The following is a 25,268-nucleotide window of genomic DNA, read 5'->3' as shown; positions in this document are numbered from 1 at the left end:
GCAGTGGTGTTTGGGAAGTTGTGGTTGTTTTTGTTTTTTTTTTTTTAAGTTTAATTTATTGGGGTGCCTGGGTGGTGAGTCGGTTGTCTGATTCTTGATTTCAGCTCAGGTCATGATCTCATGTTTCGGTTCGTGAGATTGAGCCCCAAGTTGGGTTCTGCTCTGACAGCATGGATCCTGCTTGGGATTCTCGCTCTCCCCTCTCTCTCTGCCTCTCCCCCGCTCACTCACACACACACATTCTCTCTCTCTCTCTCAAAATAAATAAATAAACATTAAGAAAAAATAAAGTTTTCGGGCGCCTGGGTGGCTCAGTCGGTTAAGCGTCCGACTTCGGCTCAGGTCATGATCTCACGGTTGGCGAGTTCGAGCCCCGCGTCGGGCTCTGTGCTGACAACTCAGAGCCTGGAGCCTGCTTCACATTCTGTGTCTCCCTCGCTCTCTGCCCCTCCCCCACTCTTTCTCTCTCTCACTCTCTCTCTCTCTCAAAACTAAATCACATTAAAAAAATTTTTTAAATACAGTTTCATTTATTTAAGTAATCTCTACACCCCACATGGGGCACAAACTCATGACCCCAAGATCAAAAGTTGCATGCTCTACGACTGCACCAGTCAGGCTATGTAGGTTTTGTTTTGTTTTCCTATCTAAATGCTGTTTTAATTTTCTTATTTCTTTCTTTTAAAAAATGCATACAGGGGCGCCTGGGTGGCTCAGTCGGTTAAGGGTCCGACTTCGGCTCAGGTCATGATCTCACGGTCTGTGAGTTCCAGCCCCGCGTCAGGCTCTGGGCTGATGGCTCAGAGCCTGGAGCCTGCTTCTGATTCTGTGTCTCCCTCTCTCTCTGCCCCTCCCCCGTTCATGCTCTGTCTCTCTCTGTCTCAAAAATAAATAAACATTTAAAAAAAAAATTAAAAAAAATAAATAAAAAAAAATAAAAAAAAATACATACAGCTCAGCAAAAGGGGCGTGTATGTATGTGTGTGTACATGCGTGCATCCACGTGTGCACACATATTCACGTGCTCCCTACTACCACTCCTTGTCCAGGAAACCACTGTTCTGATCTCTATCACCATAGATTAGCTTTGCCTGTTTTTTCAAACAATTTTTAATGTTTATTTATTTTTGAGAGAGAGCGAGTGTGTGTGTGTGGTGTGTGTGTGTGTGTGTGTGTGTGTGTGTGCGCACGTGTTGGGGAGGGGCAGAGAGAGAGGGAGACACAGAATCTGAAGCTGGCTCCAGGCTTTGAGCTGTCAGCACAGAGCCCGATGCTGGGTCGAACTTGTGAACCACTGAGATCATGACCTGAGGTGAAGTCGGATGCTTACCTGACTGAGCCACCCAGGCGCCCCTAGCTTTGCCTGTTTTTCAACTTCACGTAAATGGAATGTCACAGTAGGTAGATCTGCTTGCTAATTGAGTGATTGGAAGTGAGTTAGTGACTTTCAATGCCTTTGTTTCCTTGTCCGTAAGAAGGGGATAATGGGAACACCCACCTCATGGAATCATGGGGAGCATCAAAGGCATTAGTACCTGGAAAGCACTTAGAATCCTGCCTGGCAAGCAGTGCGTGCACTCAGCCCGGAGTGTTCATAAGCTTTAAGCTGTTTCCTATTTTACATGACAAGAAATCCTGCCTCTGATGCCGATGTTTGTTTACCCACAGCAGCTTCTTGGTGCTGTAGTTTGGTCATCTCTGCTGTTTTCTGACCACAGGACAGTTTGATGGGAGCCAGCAGGAAAGCGGATGAGAGTAGCAGTGATAGCTGACATTGACAGAGCTCTGCTATCAGCTGGTGGCCAGGGCAGCCCATGGGCTCAGCACCTTGCCCGGGCAACGCCTGGCGTGCCACGTGCGTGGTCGCAGGGTGCCGGGAGCCTCACGACACAGGCATTGTTACTGCCACTTTACAGACAGTTTTTCCACACCTTTCTGCGGTCTTTCAGTCCTATTGGCCCAAAACAGAGACATGGCAGGAGACATCACAGCCTGTGGCATTGCCCCGTTGCCCTCGTGAGTATCCGGCAAGGGATTCGGCAGTGTCCCTGACTTCCTAGCCACCATCCAGTGACAGAGAAAGTAAGGAGGCTGGCGCTGGAGGTGAGCAGCTTTTCACACGCCAAGATGTTAAACAGCAATGACTTGAATAACCCTAAACGAGAAAGCCAGCGTGCCCAGGTGTTGTGAAAATCCAGAGGTTTTGACGAGCACTAGAAATGAAGGGATGGATGGACGGATGAATGAATGAGTAATGAATGAATAAATAAACAAATGTGTGTATGCACTTCTTTTTTTTTTTTTTTTTTTAAATCAGAGAACACATGGCCATCCTAGAATATGAAGAAAATCATAAGTAAGCTCCCCGAGGAGCAGGCACATTGCGGATTCTCTGACCACAGCAGAATAAAGCCTGGGTCAACTACAGAGAAGATGGCCAAGTTAACATGCAAAGTCAAAATGCGATATAGCTCCTGGCTGCATGAAACATACTTGTAATACTATCAGGTCTACCTATGATCGTTAAGCTAAAAATTGCCCGAAGAACCTTGGAATTGCTGAGCCTGGAATGCCCGTGCCTTGGTCAACAGGGACTGGATTTAGATAAGGAGATGTAAAAAAAAAAAATTGCTTGTTGTCCTTAGTTCCTGGCACAGAGCTCCTTAGACCCTCAGGATTTACTGTCTGTCGTATGCTCCTGACATGAGCCACCGGGAGATCTTAGATAGCTTCAGGGCAGGGGCTAGTTAGCCAGAGAAAGCAACTATGGGATTGGAAGGTTAGAACTTTCAATGTCACCTGTGACCTCTTGCAAGGGGACAGGGGCACAGATTAAATTCAGTCACTAGTTGCCAGGAGTTTCATCAATCTTTTTTTTTTTTTTAAGGGAGACAGAGACAGAGACAGAGCATGAGCAGGGGAGGGACAGAGAGAGAGGGAGACACAGAATCGGAAGCAGGCTCCAGGCTCCAAGCCATCAGCACAGAACCCGACGTGGGGCTCGAACCCATGAATGGTGAGATTGTGACCTGAGCTGAAGTCGGACGCTCGACCCACTGAGCCACTCAGGTTCCCCCAGGAGTTGAATCAATCTTACCCATGTAACAGAACCTCTGTAAAATCCCTCAGCAGCAGGGTTTGGTAGTTTCTTGGCTGGAGAAAGCACGGAGGCGCTGGGAGGGTGTCACAGCCAGAGGGAGCCTGGAAGCTCCGGGCGCCTTGCCCCGCGCCTGGCCCGCACACATCTTCCATTGCTCTGTTCCTCCGTTGGATCCTTTACAGTAGCTGGTGATTTTAAGGAGAACACTTTCCTTAGTTCTGTGAGTCTTCTAGCAAATCACTGAACCCAAGGAAGGGGTGTGGGGACCCCGGAATTTGCAGCCAGCCAGGCCGAAGTGTGAATAGCCTGAGCGTTTCACTTGCAGCTGGCATCTGAAGTGGGGAGACGTCTTGGGAGACGACCCCTTCACCTGTGGGGTCTGCCTTAACTGTGGGTGGTTAGTGTCAGAATAGAATTGAATTGCAGGACACCCAGTTGGTGTTGGAGAGGCTGGAGAGCCGGTGTCGGGGCCATGTATTTCTTTGGCGTCAGAAAAAAACCACACAGGGAGACTCAGGCTTCCCAAGCACTGGGGGTGAGTGGGAGTGGGGTGGTGGTGGTGGGAGGGGGAGGTGACTACTGGGGAGAGAGGGGTGGGTGCCTGGTCTTTGTTCCTATAAAACTCCCATCAGAGCCAAGATAGCACCTCACAGCCTCTCTGCTGATTTCTGTGTTTGCTCATTTTCCAACTCGGCACTTTCCAGACATACAAAATGGGCATTCCTACAACAGCATTTCTGCTTTCCTGCAAATTGCCTTCATGCAAATTCTAGGAGAATACTTAATGTTTAACCTTGGTATTCTCACCTCAAAGTGGGTATTCACCTTTACTATTGTGCAGAGCCGTGAAAAGAACAGCTTAGGACTAAAATCTGGCTTTGCTTGTACTGACTGTCTGCACTTCCTGTGCTGTGTGATTTGAATTAGACAACGTTACCTCTCTGAGCCTCTCTCCTTATCTGTCAAACTGGCGAACGTGATGCCTAGGCAAGAGGTCATTCGAGAGCGAACAGTTGCAGGCCACCCCCCCCGCCCCCCACCGCTGTCCCCCCACACCAATGCCCGGTCTGGGCAGGCAGTCAGCACAGGGCAAGCAAGCGTGCTTGTTACCGTGGTCTTTGGATTAAAATGTGCTTACAATCTTATCTGTAAAATAAATTCCAACCTACAGATAGAACTGAATGACCCATGAAAGTAACGACGTGCCAATATTGAAAGTGTCAGCTTCCCCAGGATGGGCAGGCAGCCTCTGAGGCCAGGACTAAGCAGAAGGGGGCGGGCCCGTGGGCGGAGGGGAGCCGTCTCTGTCCTCTCCCACCTCAGCAAAGGCCCCAGTGCCCCGGGCTCTCTCCATCTAGGTTTCTGCTGGTGCACTCCAGGAGGCCATCAGATGACCTGCCTAAACATGAGCTGAGCTCTGTGTGTGTCTTCAGTGCTTTTGCACATTTAACCCTCAGGCCCTGTGACACACTGCACGTGAGTCTCCCGGGCTGGCTTTCCTTTACTTCTTGAGGTCTCGCCACGCATTGGGAAGCACCGAGAGGGGCTCCACTCGCCTCCATGACCAGCCAGCTTCTTTGTTTCCAGACTCAGAGCACTTTATTAACATCATCCGGTTTACCCTCCAAATACTCCTGTGACTTCTGCCAAGACATACCTCTGGGTTCGTGGTATTGGAGAGGTTCCCCAGGACTGGCACCGACGGCAGCAAGGGCAGAGCACGGGGCCTCGTGGTGTGTGGCCATGGGCTGGACCATCTGGCTCGGCTTTATTTGATGTCTACCTTTTCATCAATAACGATAAGGCCATGACGGGGGACGACTAGGGTCAAGCGTCTGCGTTCACCCGAAGGGCCCTCTTCCTGGTGCTGTCCCTCCTTCCCTCATTCCCGGGGTTGGTCTGAATGCAGCGGGACACCGGCTTTACCCAGGAGACTCGACGCTCACAAAACAATTCGCTGTTCTTGTGCACCTTGCAATAAAAATGTTAACCAGCTGTTGCTTCTTACCTTTAACCTCACCTTGGGTCCTCGGCTTGTTTCCCCGGCCCATCCCAGCCCTGATGGAGGGTGGGCCATCCCAGCCGAGGATGCGGCTCCCTGGGGAACACGGGGAGGGGAGAGACAGCTGGCTCTGGCTGGCTTCATAGCACCAACGAAAGAAAACAACAGACTTAAAGAAAACGCGTCTAAATACTTGCCAGCTCCTCCTTTTCCACGTGCAGAGGTCGGAGAAGAGTTTTGTCCCTTCCAATTGACTCAGCTGCACAAACCCCTCTGCAGGGCCATCTGCCAGAGACTTCAGGCCCCGAGAACAGTCCCAGCGACCTGTCGCCCCACTGGAAAACCTGGCCTATGTCCCGCTAACCCCATGGGCCTCTTCTCATTTCTCAACCCCATTAAAGAAACAGGTCGGAAATATTTTATACCGTCAAATACTTTTCTTAAGAAGCTCCCCCCTCCCCCCGCCTTTTTTTTTTTTTTTTCAAAAACAAAGCCAAACTAAGAGCAGGAGACGGCGGAACGCAAAACGTGATAACCCTTATTTTCCCCTCACACCTCCTTTCTCCCTGCCCCTCTGCTGTCACTATCTCTGTGTTCAAGAGCCACACAGAATGCTAGATGAAGCCAAAGACAAGGGTGCTCAGAATAACCAGAAACTAGGAAAAGGAGATGCTCACCAATTCCTGGCAGAAGATTCCGAGATACTCCTGAGAGTCTTACCGTGCTGAGGTCAGATGGGTCGACTTGCACGTGTGACTCCGAATTTTTTTAAAATGTTTATTTATTGGGGCGCCTGGGTGGCTCAGTCGGTTAGGCATCCGACTTCGGCTCAGGTCATGATCTTGCGGTCCGTGAGTTCGAGCCCCATGTCAGGCTCTGTGCTGACAGCTCAAGCCTGGAGCCTGTTTCAGATTCTGTGTCTCCCTCTCTCTCTGACCCTCCCCCGTTCATGCTGTCTCTCCCTGTCTCAAAACTAAATAAACGTTAAAAAAATAAATTTAAAAAAATGTTTATTTATTTTGAGAGAGAGAGAGAGCATCAGTGGGGGAGAGGCAGAGAGAGAGAGAGGAGAGACAGAATCTCAAGCAGGCTCCACACTGTCAGTGCAGAGCCAGATGCAGGGCTCGAGCTCACAAACCATGAGATCATGACCTGAGCTGAAATCAGGAGGCTGATGCTTAACTGACTGAGACACCCAGGAGCCCCGTGACTCAAATCATTTTCTGTCAGGGCGCCTGGGTGGCTCAGTCGGTTGGGCTTCTTATTTCAGCTCAGGTCACAATCTCACAGTCCGTGGGTTCGAGCCCCGCATCAGGCTCTGTGCTGACAGCTCGGAGCCTGGAGCCCGCTTTGGATTCTGTGTCTCCCCCTCTCTCTGCCCCTCCCCTGCTCGTGCTCTGTCTCTTTCTCTCTGTCTCAAAAATAAACAAACATCAAAAAAATTAAAAAAAAAATCTTTTTCTATCAATAGGACTCTTGGGAGGGGAACATGAACCCACTTGAGCGGATATGGGCCAACCCCTCTCTGGAGAAAATACCATAACACTTCATGGTAACAGATCACCGCAGCCCCCAAAGCCTCATAAATGGCGGCCTGCCCCGACCATGTCGAGCTGGACAGACCTCCTCCTTTGCACTCTCATCTATGTGGGGTCGCTGGCCTCTGGGCTCCCACAGTCCCAGACTCAATGTACCACAGGGACTTCATGGCATCTGTCACCCCTGTGTTTTGCTTGCCTTTTCTATCCCGGGGCTCCTGCAATGCTGCTGCTCTGTGAGGATTGTCCTTAGCAGGAACACCCCGGGGTCACAGTCTGGGGACACTTACTCTTCCAGTATCCTCTGGGGGCACTGGGGACACTTACTCTTCCAGTATCTTCTGTTCCTACACATATCTTTCCCGGAATGCCTCACCTGACACACAGCACTCTCTGTACACTCCTTTGGGGGAAATATTTTATTTATTTATTTATTTTTTTTTTTTTTAATTTTTTTTTTTTCAACGTTTTTTTTAATTTATTTTTGGGACAGAGAGAGACAGAGCATGAACGGGGGAGGGGCAGAGAGAGAGAGGGAGACACAGAATCGGAAACAGGCTCCAGGCTCCGAGCCATCAGCCCAGAGCCTGACGCGGGGCTTGAACTCACGGACCGCGAGATCGTGACCTGGCTGAAGTCGGACGCTTAACCGACTGCGCCACCCAGGCGCCCCTATTTATTTATTTTTAAAATTTTTTTTAACTCTTTACTTTTTTTTTTTTAATGTTTATTTATTTTTTGAGAGAGAGAGAGAGAGAGAGAGAGATTGAGAGCCAGAGCATGAGCAGGGGGAGGGGCAGAGAGAGGAGACCCAGAATCTGAAGCAGGCTCCAGGCTCCGAGCTGTCAGCACAGAGCCCGACGCGGGGCTTGAACCCACAGACCGTGAGATCATGACCTGAGCCGAAGTCAGATGCTTAACCGACTGAGCCACCCAGGCGCCCCTATTTAACTGTTTACTTTTTAGAGAGAAAGAGAGAGACAGGGAGAGAGAGAGAGAGAGACAGGGAGAGAGAGAGAGAGAGAGAGACCGTGCATGCACTAGCGGGAAACGGGCAAAGAGAGAGGGAGACAGAGGATCCAAGGCAGGTTCTGTGCTGTCAGCACAGAGCCCGATGTGGGACTCAAACTCATGAACTGAGAGATCATGACCTGAGCCGAAGTCAGATGCTCAACCGATTGAGTCAGCCAGGTACCCTGTAAATATTTTAAACACATGAACAGTGTACAGAAGAATGTAAAAAAATATTCACACACTCCCATGGTTTCATTAAAGTCTGAATATTTTGCCACATTTGTTTCAGGCCTTCAAAAAATAGTACATAAACAATACAGACAGCCCATGGCTTCCTTGATCTTAGTCCCCATCCCTACTTCTCAGAGACACCACAACCTTGAATTTAGTGTGTTTTAATCTCAAACATGCTTTTTAGATTTTCCTACAGTGCTCATCCTTAAATAATATGGTACTGTTTTGTACATTTTTAAATTTCATGGAACTCTACCCTACTCTATACATTCTTCTGAAGCTAAGTTTTGTCATTCATTCATCATTGTTTTTAGTTTTGTCCATGCAGATACATGTTGTTCTAACTCATTTATTTTAACCATTGTATAATATTCTGTTGTATTAAAGTATCACGGTTAAAGGCACCTGGGTGGCTCAGTCAATTAAGTATCTGACTCTTGATCTCGGCTCAGGTCATGTTCTCATGGGTTCGTGAAATCAAGGCTCGCATCCGGCTCCTCACTGACAGCATGGAGCCTGCTTGGGATTCTCTCTCTCTCCCACTCTCTCTCTGTCCCTCCCCCTCTCCCTCTCTCTCAAAATAAATAAATAAACTTAAAAAAAAAAGTAAAGTATCACAATTAACTTATCTATTTCCTGCTAATGGTTTTCTAGTTCCTTTTCAACTTCGCTGTCTATGCTGCAGTGAATATTTATGCACTTGTGTGTGAGTTTCTCCAGGGTGGATCTCTACCCTCCAAAGGGATGGCTCCACTCTACATCATGAGCACGTCGTGAGTTCCCCGTCCTCGTGTTTGTACGGATACTTGGTACTGGCAGACAAACACTTTGACTAATCTGGTGTATTGGAGGTTATGATGGTTAATTTCATGTGTCATCTTGGCTGGGCCTATTCTGGATGTTTCCGAGAGGTGTTTCTGGATGACGTTTGCGCTTAAAATGGTAGACGTTGAATGAAGCTGACTGCCCTCCATAACATGGGGAAGAGGGAGGGGGGCTCATCCAATCAGTGGAAAGCCCAAATGGAACAACAGGCTGACTTCCCCAAGCAAGAAGAAATTCTCCAGCAATCTGATCTTTAGATGTCATCTGCGACATTGGGTCTTCAGACCTGAACTTTAGGGCCAGCTTTTCCTTGGGTCTCCAGCCTGCTGGTTCACCTCCGCGGAATTTGGAGTTGTCAGCCTCCATAATTGCATGAGCCAGGGCCTTATCTTTTTCCACGTATGCACATCCTATTGGTTTTGTTTCTTTATTCAGAGGAGCTGTAACTGGCACAGAGGTAGTATCTCTTTGTTTTTTGAAATCCATTTCTGTGATTACTAATGAAGTTGACCATCTACTCAAATGTCCGTTTGACATTTGGATTACCTCATCCACAACTTGTTCACGTCTTTTACCCTTTTTTTTTTTCTCTCATCGGGCCATTTGGTTTTATTCTCATTGATTTGTCGGTATTCATGTATTCTGATTCTGACTCTTTGTTAGTTATATGACTGCACTGCAAATATCTGAATGTGGCCAAACGCTGAAAACTTTTGTATGAGCAATGTTTTTTAAAAATATAATGTGATCCTTTTTATTATGCTAAGTAGTCTATTAATTTTTGAATTAAGTTTTTCCCATTTGTGTCCAGTTTGAGAAAATAATTTCTTACCCCCAGTTCATAAAGATAGTGTTCGATATTTTCCTCTAAATTGTTTAAAGTCGTCGCTTTTTATACTGAGGCATTTAGTGAACATAGAGTTATGTTTGCAGGTGTTGTGATGTAAGTAACTTATTCTCATATGGATAACCTATTATTCCCAAGTCATTTATTGGATGAGCCCACCATTCCCCTCTTATTTACTAATCTATAATAATCCTTCTGTCATATGTCAAATTTCCATATTTCATTCTCTTAATTATTATAACTTCATAATTAGTCTCGATGGTTATCAGCTTGTTGAATTTTACCAAAAAAAAGTGAGATTTGGGATGAAATTGTATTAATTTAGAGAATAATTAGGGGGTGATTGCCATCTTTGTTAAATAGAGTCTAGAACGTGATAAATCGATCACCCCACTAACTCATATTTTCTTTTATGCTCCTAGCAGCGCTTCAAAGTTTTCTCCAAAAAAAAAAAAAAAAAGAAAGAAAAAGTCTCCCTAAACTCAAATCAAAACCAAAACAACTTACACATCTTCTGTTAAATGTATATAGAGCTATCTTGTAGCTTTAGTTGTTACTATAAATGAGATCTTTTTTGCCTACTATATTTTCTAATTGGTTTAACTAATCACGTACAATGGTACTAATTAGTGTGTATTACATCTAGCACATTTGCTCGACCCTCTTTCCGTTTGAATAGTTTATTTGAAAACCCTCTTGAATTTTCTACGTAGTTCATCATACTGCCTAGAAATAAGGACATTTTTGTCTTTTTTTGGGGGGGGGTCAGTTCTCACTTTTCTTATTTGTTTTTGTTTTATTGCCTTCAGCATGGCTTCCGGGATACTGGTATATCAATACCAGACATATATTAATATGTCAATAACAGACATCCTTGTCTTGTTCCTGATATTGACGTACAAGCTTCCAAAGTCTTGCTGTTAATTAGAATGTTTACATTTTTGGTAGACATTGCTGATCACATTAAGGATGTTCCCGATGATTTTATTTTGAATACTCAGTTGATTTACTTTAATTCACCTATATCTTTAAAATAAGTTTATTCATTTTTTAAAATTTACCTTAAATATCCTTTTAGTTGCCATCCGCCACTTTGATATGTAATAATTTTATTATCAATCTATTCCAAAGAAACTTCAAATGTAATTTCCTCTTTAAGCTATGAATAATTTGAGTTCCCAACATATTAATGTGATTATTGACTACTGAATTAATGATTTCTAATTTAATTGGGTTGCACTCAGAAAATATGATCGATGTGATTTTGGTGCATTCTAGACACTTGTTGAGTCTTTCTTTGTGACCTATTAGGTGGTCAAATTTTTAAGCGATCTATATATTTCCAAAGAAAATAATGACTATCTTTGGTTGAAGACTTTTACACATACACACGTGCACACACAACCGTTAGATAATGCCTGTTACTTTTATTTTCCAAAATCTTTCATATCCTAATATTTTATTTCACTTGCTTGGTTTTATTTTAGTTGCTTGGTTTCTCAATTTCTGGTTAAGTTAGATGAGTCAAAATTCTTGACTTATAATTCTGTCAATTTGCTTACCATATTTTGTTTTTTGTTGTTTTTTTTTTAAATTTTTTTTTCAACGTTTTTTATTTTATTTTTGGGACAGAGAGAGACAGAGCATGAACGGGGGAGGGGCAGAGAGAGAGGGAGACACAGAATCGGAAACAGGCTCCAGGCTCCGAGCCATCAGCCCAGAGCCTGATGCGGGGCTCGAACTCACGGACCGCGAGATCGTGACCTGGCTGAAGTCGGACGCTTAACCGACTGCGCCACCCAGGCGCCCCTGCTTACCATATTTTGAAGTGTGCGTGTGTTAGACACATATGCATTTCGAACAATGATGGCTTCTGAGTGAATTGGTGTCTTGATTATTATGTGGTTTCTCTCCTTATATTACAGTTTGTCTGTTCCTGCTAGCATTTACATGGTGCGTATTTTTCCATCCCTCTATTTTTAGCCCTTCTGTGTGGCTTTGTCCTAGATGGTCTCTCAGAAGCAGGATATAGCTGGATATTTTAGAAATCCAATCTGATAATTTCTCTCTTGGAGTAGGGTAAGTTTAAGCCTATTTATAGATGCTATGCTGATATATTTCAAAGTATTATTACTTTTCTATCAAGTGTTTTGTGTGCTTTTTTTTTTTTAAGTCTTTTTTTCTTCTTTCCTGTCTTTCTCTTCCTCTGTTGCCTAATGAGTAGAGTGAAGCTCCGTGAAGAATTGTCTGGGGTCCTGTAATCATAGAGCTCGCACGCTGGAACCGCCCACTGTCTCCACTGAAGCAGCCGGTGCTCTCTGGGCTCAGAGCCGATCAGCTGCCTGCCGTTAATAACTTACTCCTTGAACACAGAATGACGCTAATTCAACACTCACCCTGGCTCCGTATCCATAATTTTACTCGTAACGTCTATTTTGTCACTTGACGTTCCTGCGCACCTCCTCTGTGCCTTTCCAGCAGCAGCGGGACCACAGTGCTGCCTTTTGGCAACAACTGACTAAAGCTGATTAGCAGCCGTTCCTTTGGGTGGGTCCACTCTCCAGTTCACCACCGCCCCCAAAAGGGTCAGCCCGGAGTGAGGCAAGTGAGGCTCCAGGAGCAGAAGTTGCGCAGGCCTTCGCCTTTCAGGTGCCAGCCCTGTACTTGCAAGATCCCGAGAGTGAGTTCCTCCTTAAAATGTGCACCCCGTGTCCCAGCTCTGGTCCCCACCACTCCCTACTGCGGCCCCCACAGGGAGGTCCCACTGGGCTCCCTGGGTCGTTCTACCACTAGAGTGAAGGGGAAAGTAAACTTTTTGCTCTGTTTGTCGCCATCAAAACTGAGTAAACAAAGAGCTAGCTTATCTTGATGAGCACGGAGTTATATAAGGAACTGGGGAATCACCATTTTCTACACTTGAAATTAATATGAGGCTGTGTGGTAACTGCCCTGGAATTAAAATGGGAATAAATAAATAAATAAATAAATAATAAATATAAGTCAAAAGAGAAATACCACGTTAAACGAATTGAAATGCAAAAATATATATATATATATATATGAAATGCAAATATATATATATATGTATATATATATATATTTTTTTTTTTATTTTTTTTTTTAGCAAACAAAATATAGACCAAAAAAGCCCCGGGTTTCACCTGTCTGATTCCCCTATTTCATTCCCCAGGGTGTTGATTTTGAGGACCCCGAGTTCTCCGCCGGACTGTGAAGGGCCTTGAGTGCCAGGCTCAAGAGTCCCCACAGCAGGACCTTAATCAGAGGGACGACAGGAACAAATGGGCCTTTTGGAAAAACAACCCTGGCTTCTGTGGTCGGAGACCTGACCCGGACTGCGAAACTAAGTCTCCCGCAAAGGTGAGGGCTTAGAGAAGAGGGTGGGTGGAAGGCCTCCTGAGGTGTGGTTGTGCTCACGGAGGGAGTCAACACAGGCTTGGACGAGGCAGTCCTCAGAAATTACTAGATGGTTTTGATCAAGGTTTTTCGGTCAGCGTGTGCGGGGGAGGGGGCGGGGAATACAGGGTGCTTAAACAAGGAGAGAGAACAGGAGAAAGTGGCCTGCTTCGGGTAAGCGGAGTTTGAGGTCGAAATAGCTCGGTATACTGGAATAAAAGGGCCAGGGCTGGGGGGGCGGGGGAACCCCTTACCGCCTCCCCCCACCCGCCCCACTCCGGGTTCTCCCCAGGGGCGCCCCAGCGGCTTTGTCAAGGCCGCCTCTGTGTAGGGCTGCCCTGTGGTTGGAACCCCGCCTGAAACAGCCCCCTCCCGGGAGCCAACTACGTATTGTTACCAGGTTGAAAAGGAGGCTGTTATTTTGCAGCAGAGATAAAAGTTAATCACAGATTAGGACTGCCCGAAAATATTGATGACTTCATTCACCTGAGTGCTGGCCCCGGGGGGGAAGCGTTCACCCCTCCTCAGTCGCCAGACCAGTTCAGCGAGTTCTCCGCTCTCCACCACGGAGCCCAGACTTCAAACAAAAGCCTGGGTTCATGAATAGAGAGCATTCACGGGCAGCTGGGGTCCCTCTGCGGACCTACTGCGCGCCTGCAGCCCAGCCGCCTTCGCCCCGGACCCCTCCCTCTCTCATTACAACTTTTATCTGGTGGCACCATCACCCCAGGAGACTCCCAAACAGAAAACCAGACATTAAGGAGCAGAGACAGGAGTTGCAAAATAAAAGTTCCCGTGTCCTGGCGCAGGGCGATTTCTCAATTCTGACCATCCAGGTTTAGCATTAGGGGAATTTATCTCCTTGGACAACACGAAAATGGGGCAAAATCCAAGCTGTGCTTGAAGCAAACATTTAAGGAGCTCTTATTGTTTGTTCTGGAGTGTAAAGCAAATACTGAGTACTGTAGTGGCTCATCGGGAACCACTAGAGGGGAAAGCTGGGTCGCGACCCCCACCCGCCTCCCAGGCCTCGCCCCCTCCCCCCCCCCCCCCCCCCAACTAGAAGATCCCGATCATGCATTAAAGTCCTGAGCTCAGCTGGGTAAAATGCACACAGCAGAGACATGGCTGAAGCCTGTGGACATTCCCCAACCCCACCTCCTGCTTTGGGCTGAAACAGGACTGGGTGGCTTGGATGCGAAGAGAGGCCACCCGGGAGCCTTGGTGGGGTTGAGAAACTGAGCTTTCACAGAAAGGCCAGAGGATAATTAAGGCCAGGAAAAGGAGGGTGGTAGTATGCTTAAAGAATATGACGAAGCTTTTTATAGAGGAGTCGTTGACTGTGCCATTTTTCTTCCCGAAGATGGGAGAAAAAATAATCACAAATTACAGTGATTACACAAATCACAAATTACTGCTCAAAGCCCTCAGAGTCACACATTGCCCACTGGGGAAGGTCCAAGCCCTTCGGTTCAGCTTTCCAGAACCCCCCAGAGCCCCTCCTCCTGTCCTTTTCCAAGCTTTTTCTTACCGCCACCCTGGCCAGGGCCTGCACCTAGCAGCCTCTCCAAGCATCGCGTCCCCATCCTCCAGGGAGCCGGCCCTCTGCCCTGCTCAGAACACACCTCCTTAGCCCTTTTGCTTCTGTCTGGCTCCAGTGCAACCCAGCTCCTCTGAGAGGGCCTCCCTGGGCTTGCAGTCTCTTGGGCCTTTTCTCGCCTGAATCTCTCCCCCAGCCCCTCCTGGTCCCAGCACACTCACCCTTGTGGACCTAGGTGGCACAAAACAATGTAAGCAGCACACAGTGCTGTGTTTGTGAGGGTGCCCTGTGGGGAAGATAATGGGGTGGAGGCAGGGTGCAGGGGTGGGGGCAGGGAGGATGATGGCATCGCAGGATTGTTTTTAATCTCAATACCCAGGGTCCGGTGTCTCACTGCTTTGAAGAATGAAGAGGTGGACACAAAATGAAATGAGCAGCAGGCAAAAGTTTATTGGAGTATAAGATGAGAAAGGAAGAACAGTATGAGAGCTCTCGTTATAGAGAGGGGGCAATGGAAAATAACTGCCCGAGGCAACAGGAAAGGGACTGTGTTTTATAAGGTTCCGGTCAGCCCTCTCCCCCCACCCCCTTCCCCCTTCCCCCTTTTCCTTCTCAGGTCCCACCCTTATTGGCTTGATGGCTCTAGGTGCTGGCTTGTCCATTCCCGATGGACTCGTTTCCATCCTATGAGGGTAGTTTACGGCCACATCATTCCTTGTGGGTCATACGTTTTCTGGTCTACTACTTATTTTTAGTCCGGTCTTTAGTCAAATTCCTGAAGGAAACCTGAGGGGGAGTAGGTGGTGTTTGTTACATTCTTAAGAGGAACCTTACATCCTAAGGGGTTTGCTGCGGTCAGAGGCTCCCAGCATTGTTCCAAAATACATGTTTTTCTCCACCCGGGGACCTCAGGTCCTCACCTTTCCCTCTCTGCCTGCGGAATCCTATCTTTCCCTGTCATAATGGGTTTATAAGGGTGTCAGTGCTATTCCAAGATTGGAAAGTCTTGGGTTATTCAGAACCAAAGGGATCGTGTCCAGAGAATTAAGGAGAGAGAGAGAGAGAGAGAGAGAGAGGCCCCAGAGTGTGAGGGCAGCTCAGAGAGTGCAAGGGAATTTGAATTCAGAATTCAAACTCATTTTGAATTCAGAGGCTAAAGGGACCTCTCGAGAAGTCAGGGAGACCAACACGGCCTCTACGGCAGGGAGTTGAGGAACACAAACACGGACTAGAGGATTCATCAAAACACTGCCATGTTCCTGATCCATCCCAGGTCCTCACACTCCGGAGAACAGGTGAGACAACCTGTGCCCAGGTACTGAGCATTAGTGGCAAGACAAGAATGGCACCCAACTTCCTAGACGTGAAAAAAAAGGAAGGAGAAGCCAAGATCCATATATGTCTACATTTTAGAGATATGGGAAGGCCCGAATTGGATTTTGAATGTGGTTTGTTTTTTTTTTTTCCTGGAGTGTGGATGAGCTTACTCTTAGTAACTGCTGAAACCCATGCCAAAGGTGGCCTCCGCGCTGGAAAGAACACGGCTGCTTCATAGCACACGCTGCACATTGCTGGCAGGTCCTGCCAGACCTCCGATAGTACGTGCTTTATTGTACAACATAAAATGCATCTCTTAACAGACCCCTTGGGATACAGAGATGGAGTGTGTCATAGAGAGGAAGGGGGCTGGACTGAGATGAGATGCAGGGGAGGGGACAGGGGAGGGGGGGTTATTTATATACCGCTGAGGCGGTTCTCAGCACATAGCAGGAGCTCAGAGAATGTTTCTTTCCTTTCAAAGAAGCCCCAAAGCCTTTGAAGTTAACCTTGATTGGTCAGAGATCAGGGTTTGCTTTTGCTGGGATCCCCAGGCCTGCATGATATGGACCCGTAGCTGCTCTGGGGCCTTTAGGGCAGCTCAGCACCCCCTCCAGGAAGACCCCAGTATCTGCCAATGTCATCTTTCCAGTGTCCCTCACGTCCCTAGCTTGGATCCTCCCCTCTGCTGAGCCCTGAAGTCAAGGACAAGGTGGCCACTGTCTCCTGGAAATCAGCACAGCACAACACTCAGAAGGTGCACACTACTCTTTATTAAAGAACAGGGCGCCTGGGTGGCTCAGTCGGTTGAGCGTCCCACTTCGGCTCAGGTCACGATCTCGCGGTCCGTGAGTTCAAGCCCCGCGTCGGGCTCTGTGCTGACAGCTCAGAGCCTGGAGTCTGCTTCAGATTCTGTGTCTCCTTCTCTCTGACCCTCCCCCGTTCATGCTCTGTCTCTCTCTGTCTCAAAAATAAACAAACGTTAAAAAAAAATTAAAAAAAAAAGGACAAATAAGTGGGTGAATGGGGAGAGAGGGGGGTAGGAATCAAAGAGAGAAAAAGGCATCAAGACAAAAGTTTATGGCCAATGCTTTTTCAGTCTGAAGGCTGAGGTCACACAGCTCATTCTAGCCTCTTTCTAAATGGAACTTCAACACTGATCATTCAAATGTGGTTTTAAAATTGTGCATTGGAAGGGGGAATAAAATCCTTTCCAGTCTCTTTTTTTCAGGCTTGCATATACGTACTGTAACATATATAGTGGAATGGTGGTCAGAAGAGTCTTCAATCTGGGGTCTATCCTTCCCAGTACCCTGGGCACAGGTGAGTCCCCACCAGGCTACCTGGCACAGAGCCGCCAGGGGCCGGCCTCCCTCTTGGACCCTGCTTCTCACAGCCTCCCGGCCTTGTCTGCGTCACGCTCTGGCCTTGCTGCCTTATAGTTGTTTGGGTTCACACAAAAGGGCTCATATTTTATAGACTAAGAACTCCCTACGTGTTGGCAAACTAACAAGTCACCATTGCTTGGGTTTACTCTGTGGGTAATTTTTTATTTTTATTTATGACATTTATACGAGAATCCGCTCTCATTGGAAATAACTTGCACTATAGAGGTAAAGAAAGAGTCTCCCTGGATTTTCCCACTTTCCATTTGTGTTTTGTAGGAATTAGCTGGTCATGCCTGTCTCCACTTTTCTATTAGGTTGTGGGTCTTTGTCTTTTTTTTTCTTTACAGATTGATAGGGATACTTGATAGAATCAGGAAAATAATAATCCAGAATTTATGTATCCATGTATACATTTCTGTATATATGTAAGATGTATTGTCTATGTATACATATATACATACACACACATATTATATTACCAATATCTTCCCTCGTTTCATTGCTTCTCGGCTTGGTTGTATCTCAGCTTCTCGTGATTTCTGATTTTGAATCAGAAGTTGCACATTTTGATGACGCTGACGTCACTCTCTCTCTCTTGGCCTCGTGGCTTGTGTCTTGCTTGCTTGAGGCCTTGCCCACTCTGACTCGAGGTCATAAACATGTTGTCCTCTATATTTTTTAATCCTTCCGTCTTTCTTCAGTGGATAGCCAATTGCCCCAGCACATTTGTTAATGATCCCTCCCTTAGTGGTGGGAAAGGCCACCGTGTCCCCAGATCTCGAGGGTCTCTCTTCAGGGGAACTCTGAAGAGGTTTTTGCTGCGGGGCGTCCGGAATTTCTCTTTTAATTCCTAGAAAAGCTTACTGTTTGCTACCTGTTTCGGGGTCTCCCTTTCCCCTGGGTGGAGAGTAGAAGGTAACCTGAGTCAGCTCAGAGGTTGATCTCTGAACAAAGTTTTCCTTATCTCCAGTCACTATTTGCTAACTCGTTTGAGAATCTGCCAAAGAGGAACAGCAGAGTACCCTCCTCTGGTTTACACAGTCTGCTCTTCGGAAAACTAGGGCATTTGTCTGCCCTGCTTTTGTGGCATTTCTGAGAGTGATTGCTTTCTGTGTGACCTTTCGTTGGCCAGGCTCCCCAAAGGAAAACATCCACCAGCAGAAAAAGTTACCTCCCTATCTGCAGTGGAAACGAATACAGGGCACAAAACAAACCCAGTCACAAATGTGACTTTAAAAAACATGGCTCTTAGACTTCGAGAGTTCACCATTCCTCCCAGCCCAGCCACCCTTCGGGATTATAACTTCAGATCCCACGTCGCATCCACAGGCCATGTTACTCCTGAACAACTACTTTTTAAGTTTCAAATATGCAGACTATTTAATAATTCTGTGGGGGGGGTGGGGGGGGGACATGGTACATATCTAACTCTCTTGTTAGAGGTGTGTGCTCCATTCTCTGACGGGTCAACAGTGTGTTCCCCACCACCCCTCCTCCTAATCCCCACACCTTTTCTGGTCAACCTCCTTCTCCTGAGGATTAAAAAAAAAAAATTTTTTTAAGATTTTATTTTTACGTCTACGCTCTACACTCAATGAGGGGCTTGAACTCACAACCCTGAGATCAGGAGTCGCACACTCCACCGACTGAGACCGCCAGGCACCCCTCTCCTTGGGATTTTTAAAATCTGTCTTGCCATAAAAGACACAAAGAGCTGGGATGCCTTGGTGGCTCAGTTGGTTAAGTGTCCGACTCTTGATTTCAGCTCAGGTCATGATCTCACGGTTCACAGGATCCAGCCCTGCTTTGGGCTCTGCACTGACAGCTTGGAGCCCTTGGGATTCTCTGCCTCTCCCCCACTCTCTCTCTCTCCCAAAATAAATTAAAAAAAAAAAAATTAAAAAAAAAAAAACAAAAATAACGCAAAGCTCTTCGGTTGCTTCAGAAAAATACATGCAAAGGAAAACCCACTCAGTCATCAGGAAGAGTTAATGACAGATCTAGAAACAAGAAGTGGGAACTTTAAGATGCTACACAGCTCCTGACATAGGACTGGAAGAAAAAAAAAAAAGCCTCTTTCTTTAGGGTTAAAATGGAGCTTGTCATTTTACCATTGGATGTGAAGACCAGCCCCACTGAAATGACATTGTGGCGTTCCGTTTTTTGCTCACGTAAACATCCCGGAAGACATGAGGCGGCCAAATGAACAACGGTAGGTAGGGTCAGAAGACAAGGGCAAAAACCCTCGCTCTGCCTCTTATTCGTGTGGTACCTCGAGTGTGTCCTTCCCTCTCTGGGCTTCAGTTTTCTCGTCTGCAAATGGAGAGGATCCCGTCTGCACCCCAGTGTCTAGAATATGTTAATAGGATAAATATGTTAATATGACAAATATGTTAATATAACAAATATGTTAATATGATAAAATTCTGTCAGTGAAAAAATATATGCCATTATTATTACTTTTTTTTAATTTTTAAGTAGGCTCCACACCCAATGTGGGGCTTGAACTCACGACCCTGAGATCAAGAGTCACATGCCCCACAGACTGAGCCAGCCAGGCGCCCCAAGATACAAGGAATTTTTGGCGTGGCTTCTTATTTGAGAGCCAGGGTCTCTGCTGCTCCCTTGTCAACACGCAGCTTCATGGCTGATGCCCTCATGGCCTTCTGGTCTTTTTTTTTTTTTTAATTTTTTTAACGTTTATTTATTTTTGAGACAGAGAGAGACAGAGCATGAATGGGGGAGGGGCAGAGAGAGAGGGAGACACAGAATCCGAAACAGGCTCCAGGCTCTGAGCTGTCAGCACAGAGCCCGACGCGGGGCTCGAACTCACGGACCGCGAGATCATGACCTGAGCCGAAGTCGGAGGCTTAACCGACTGAGCCACCCAGGCGCCCCAAGGCCTTCTGGTCTTAATGGTCTTCCTCATATGGTATAATATTGACCAAGTATACCGCTTTTACTTTTTAACATAAAAGTTTGAGACATTAATCTTGCAAAACACTCATATGTTCTTAAAAGTTTTATAAATTATGTGAAGTTAAACCCCAATTCAGAGGGCTGGTAGAAATGTCTCTTGGGGTTTACAGTTTTCTAAAACTGATGGAGCACCTGGGTGGCTCAGTCGGTTGAGCATCCGACTTCGGCTCAGGTCACAATCTCGTGGTTCATGGGTTCGAGCCCCGTGTCGGGCTCTGTGCTGACCGCTCGGAGCCTGGAGCCTGCTTCGGATTCTGTGTCTCCCTCTCTCTCTGCCCCTCCCCCATTCGTGCTCTGTCTCTCCATCTCTCAAAAATAAAGAAGCCTTACAGAAAATTTTTGTTAAACTGAGTCTGGGGAAATGTTCCCCCAGAGTTAGCATTTAGGGGCAGAGGTCCCACAGCCAGGGCTGAGGGAAGAGCATAGTTAGAAATGCTGAGTGCTGAGCTGTGTGCTCATGGCCCCGGGGCACGGGCCCACAGAGAGAAGGCCTCCTCCTGTGGGTTCCCTATCTCCAGACAGGCCTAATTACCTCAGAAAACCTAACCTGATACGTAGTCTCTCAAAACTGTCAAAACTTGCCAAAACTGCTCCTGCCTGGAACCATTTGTCGAGGAGTTTGTGTTGAACAGCACTCCTGATTGTGTGGCGCGTGATTTTTCAACGCACTCGTGAGAGCCAGTTCAGGAAACTGGAAAGGAGTAATTCCTAGAATCCTGTATGACTGCTGGGTTCACTTAGTTTCTAGTGACAGGAGGGACCCAAGGTACAGAGGAGCCGATGACAGGAGAGTCTTGCCAAATAGAGAGACAGGGGGGTGGGGGTGCGGGGCTGGGGAGGGAAGGCTGTGTGGGCTCTGTGCCCGCTGTGGGGAAGGAAGCTTCTGGAAGTCCTCTGGGACTGTGCAGGTTTCTTTTGCTGAGCCAGTGTTAGCAAGGGTTTCAGTCCTGACCCAGCCCTACCAGGTCTCCCCTCTTGTGTCTGGGCCCAGCTCTCCCTTGAGCTCACTTAGTGTCATGGCAGGGACTCCTCTCCATCTTCCCTCCCAACTTCCTCTCAGTTTCTCCTTTTGCATTTCTGTGTTTCCCCTTTCCTGCAATGGGTTGTTCTCCTCCACCCCCCTCCCCCCACCCAAAGCGACTGCATCCAGAATTGGGGGGAGGGCAGACCACCAGGTGGCCGCAGAGGCCTTGGGGGAGGGGGGAAGGGGGGGGGGACACAGGCCTGGGAACGAGGGCACTTTCAGTCACCTCAGCTGCAAATTAGGGTTACTAGTGCCAGCCTCCCAGGCTATGTTGGCCACACTAAGAGAGAAGCCCCAGGTTGGAAATATTCCCAAAGGTGCTCTCCAAAGGAATCCGAGGGACTGTGAATAAAATATTAACGTACTCTTTTCCCCCTCCCTGTTCTGCCGTGCGCCGCGTGCGCCGGTGCCTCATTTATTCCTGCAAGTAAGTCAACAAGGTGTTTCCAGGAGGCCAAATTCTGGGTAACTCAAGCGTCTGGGGTGGCGGGGGTACCTTGAAGTACTGGCAGCATGTTATTCTTCTAGCATTTGGGGGGGACTATATTTCTAAAGCTGCACCCTTCCTGCCTTTAGAAAGGGAAGGTGTTTTTCGGGACCCAAGTCCAGTTACGAAGCCAGGCCGCTGATGCACCTCTACTTGGTGTTAAGTGTCATGCAAATGAGCCCCGCCCACCTGGTGTGGCCTCCATCCAGCCCCGCCCACCGTCCTCAGGCCCTTCACGAAGGCGGACCAGGCTTCCCGTGGCGCTGTCAGAATTCTCGGATCTGCCTTTTAAAATCTTTTTTTTTTTTTTTTTTTTTTTTTGAGAGAGAGAGAGAGAGAGAGAACAAGCGGGGGAGGGGCAGAGACAAGGAGACACAGAATCCTAAGCAGGCTCCGCGCCATCAGCCCAGAGCCTGATGTGGGGCTCGACCTCACGAACTGTGAGATTATGACCTGAGCAAGACCAGGACCCGAGCCGAACCCAAGAGTTGGAAGCTCCACCGACTGCGCCACCCAAGCGCCCCCTCGGATCTGCCTTTTAAATCCCTCTTCTTTCTGTGCCCTGTTTGCCGCTTGCTGTGGCCGGTCTCTCTTGCCTCTCTCCCTGCCTCCAGCTCCCCGCCCCTGGTGGCTGAGTCCTGGATTCTTAACCCTGAGCGGAGACGCGCTGGAGAGACGGGCCTGGTTGTATTTGTGCAAAGCACCTCCCACTTTGTGGCTGGGTGTGTCCACCAGATTTATTTTAGAATAGTCATTTTCTGTTTCCTCAGGGAATTGTGCTACCAGCATGACCAGTTTATTGGAAGGATCCAATAAAGAAAGCAGTGGGTGGTCTTTCGAATTTGGGTTATAATGTAATCATATTATAATGGAAGGCAGCATAGTTTGGTGGCTCAAAGCTTGGGCTGCTTGCTTTGAATCTCAGCTTTGCCATTACTAGCCCTGTGCCGTCTGACCTCTTCAAATGATTTTATGTGAGGAGGGGGGGAGGAGCAGAGGCGCGAATCTCTGCTGAATCCCCTCCAGCCCTCACCTCAGGGCCTGCCAAGATTATGGGGGGTGGGGGCAGCGAGGACACGACTAGCTCCTCCAGGGAGAAAGGGGAAGGTGGCGCACTGCCCTCTGGAAAGCAGGGACGTGGGGAGAGAGGGTGCCTTTGTTTCGTTGCGTACACAGCCCAAAGTGGGTTTTTTTTTTTTGGAGCCGATGCAGTTTGTAGGGATGTCTTGTAAGATTCAGACCACTCTGGGCTATGAATAATGCTGTCTATAAAACAGAAATAATAATAACAGTAGTCGCCTAACAGGGCTGTGGTGGAGATTAAATACAGTAATGACCATAAAGTGGAGAGTCAGGGCCCAGGACAGCCTGGGAGCTCCGTGCCATCTGGGAGAGCATTTCCAAAGTCATTTTCAAAATTATTTTTCCTTTCCTTTATCAAAGAATGTTCCAGTAGCCACCAGGCACAATGGGGGTAAGTGTCATTTTGTTGCATTTTCACAGTGCAGCCTTCTTAACCGGCTCTTCTGGTCTCTTCTAGAGTGGCCTCAGGACAAAGCCGTGTGGCATCCAAAGGGTGGGTGTCAGAGGCGTTCCATATTCGCGGACACTTTCTGGGGTCTCCAGATAGGGGAGAGACAGCATATGCTCTTCCCCATTGGGGAGTAGACCGTGGAGTAGGCTGTGGGGAGCAGCTACACTTTTCCCAAGTTCTCTGCAACACCCCAAGAACCTATGTGTCGCCGTGCAAAGAGGTCTCTATGCTACAGTGAAGAGGTCTTTGCACTCCTCACTCTTGTGAGACCTCGGAAGAAGCCTTCAGAAGCATTCTCTGTATATTTAATAGTCTTAAGTCAATGTGAGAATTATCTTTAATCTAAGGGGAGTCTGGAGTTGAATAGGGTCCTGCCTCATCCACTTAACACGGTGCCGCTGTTGGGATCAGAGCCAAATTATTCCGTGGGAGCATGGTTCCAGCAAACTGAATATGCCCAGATGCTCATCTGACGGAGAAAACCCACGAGAAGTTTTGGTCAGGTATGAAGAAGACGGTTTTATACGCTGAGGCAAAAGAAGCGTCTGGGTCCTTAGGGGTCTTTTTATGGCGATGTATCATTATTGCTTCATCGTTACGCCTAAAATTTGAGGAAGGAGGTATCCTATCTCTTAGGGCAAACCTCCCCAGGAGGTCTCCTTGGGCGTGAGCAGTGAGACAGGGGGTCACAGGTGGGGAGCCAGCTGTGCTGAGAGGGCACAGAGTGACACTTGGAGTCACAAGGCTTGGGGCCGTTCTTTGAAATTGGATGCGACTTCATGTTGCCCAGAAAATGGGGGTTGAGGTAATGGTTGTCTCTTCTGGGAAGAGGCCCATAGCCCAGAGCGTGATTCACCGTGTCTCCTTCCTCCTGTCAGAGACTGATGGCACTCCTGGGGGGATCTTCCATCACCCTGCTGCTCTGAGGGAGGGTGACCCTGAGCAGAGCCTTGCGGGTCCAAGACAGGTGCGTGACACATGCAACAAACAGAAACCCGGGCTGATGCAGACGCTGAATTTTGGGTTTGCTCGTTACCGCAGTGTAACCAGCCTGTCCTAGTGGATGCAGCTGACAGCCAGACACGTTCTCCTGCCCAGTGGAGACTCATCGGTGTGGCAGCTAGGAGTCCTATCCCATTTGACAGGCGAGGAAACTGATGCCCTGAGAAAGCCATACGGCTGACTCTTGACACTGGTCCCCAAGCACCCAGCACTCCACGGACCGGGTGGCTTATAGACAGCAGACATTTATTTCCCACAGTTGTGGAGGCTGGAAGCCTAAAATGAGGGTGCCGGTGTGGTCAGGTTCTGCGAGGGCCCTCTTCCGGTGGCAGACTATCATCTGATCGCGTCCTCACGCAGCAGAGAGGGGGTGAGAGAGTTCTTCCACGGCTCTTCTAGGGCAAGAATCCCATTTGTGATGTTCCACCAGCATAACCTGATCATCTCCCGGAGGCTCCACTTCCTGATGCCATCACACTGGGGTTAGGGTTTCAACACATGAATTGGGGAGGGTGGGGGGTGGCTAATAAACATTTAGTCCGTAAGAGTGACATCCAGGAGAAAATGGCAGGCCAAATGGAGACTCTGGCAAAGAAGAGACCATGGTCCCCCTTTCAATGGGGGCAGCGGTCACTCTGCTCAGCAGCCTCGGGTGAGAAGATGACCCAGTGTGGCCAGATCGTTCCATTTTCCAGAGAACTTGCAGGGCACCTGGATGGCTCAGTCCGTTAAGGGTCCGACTCTTGACCTCGGCTCAGGTCAGAATCTCACGGTTTGTAAGACTGAGCCCTGCGCTGGGCTTTGCGCTGACAGCACGGAGCCTGCTTGGGATTCTCTCTCTCTCCGTCTCTCTCCCTGCCCCTCTCCCACTCATCCACGTGTTCTCTCTCTCTCTTTCTCTCAAAATTACAAATAAATAAACAACAAAAAAAAGATTCAGAAGAACTTGGAACCTACAGTTTTTTTTTATGTGAAAGGCAAGCTCCTGATTTTAAAATCTTGGCAAATAATTAAAAAACTGAA

Source organism: Panthera pardus, unplaced genomic scaffold (genome assembly GCF_024362965.1).
Source record: "Panthera pardus isolate Hobbes unplaced genomic scaffold, ASM2436296v1 HiC_scaffold_26, whole genome shotgun sequence".
In the NCBI taxonomy this organism is placed as follows: domain Eukaryota; kingdom Metazoa; phylum Chordata; class Mammalia; order Carnivora; family Felidae; genus Panthera; species Panthera pardus.
This window is presented reverse-complemented; position numbering follows the sequence as displayed.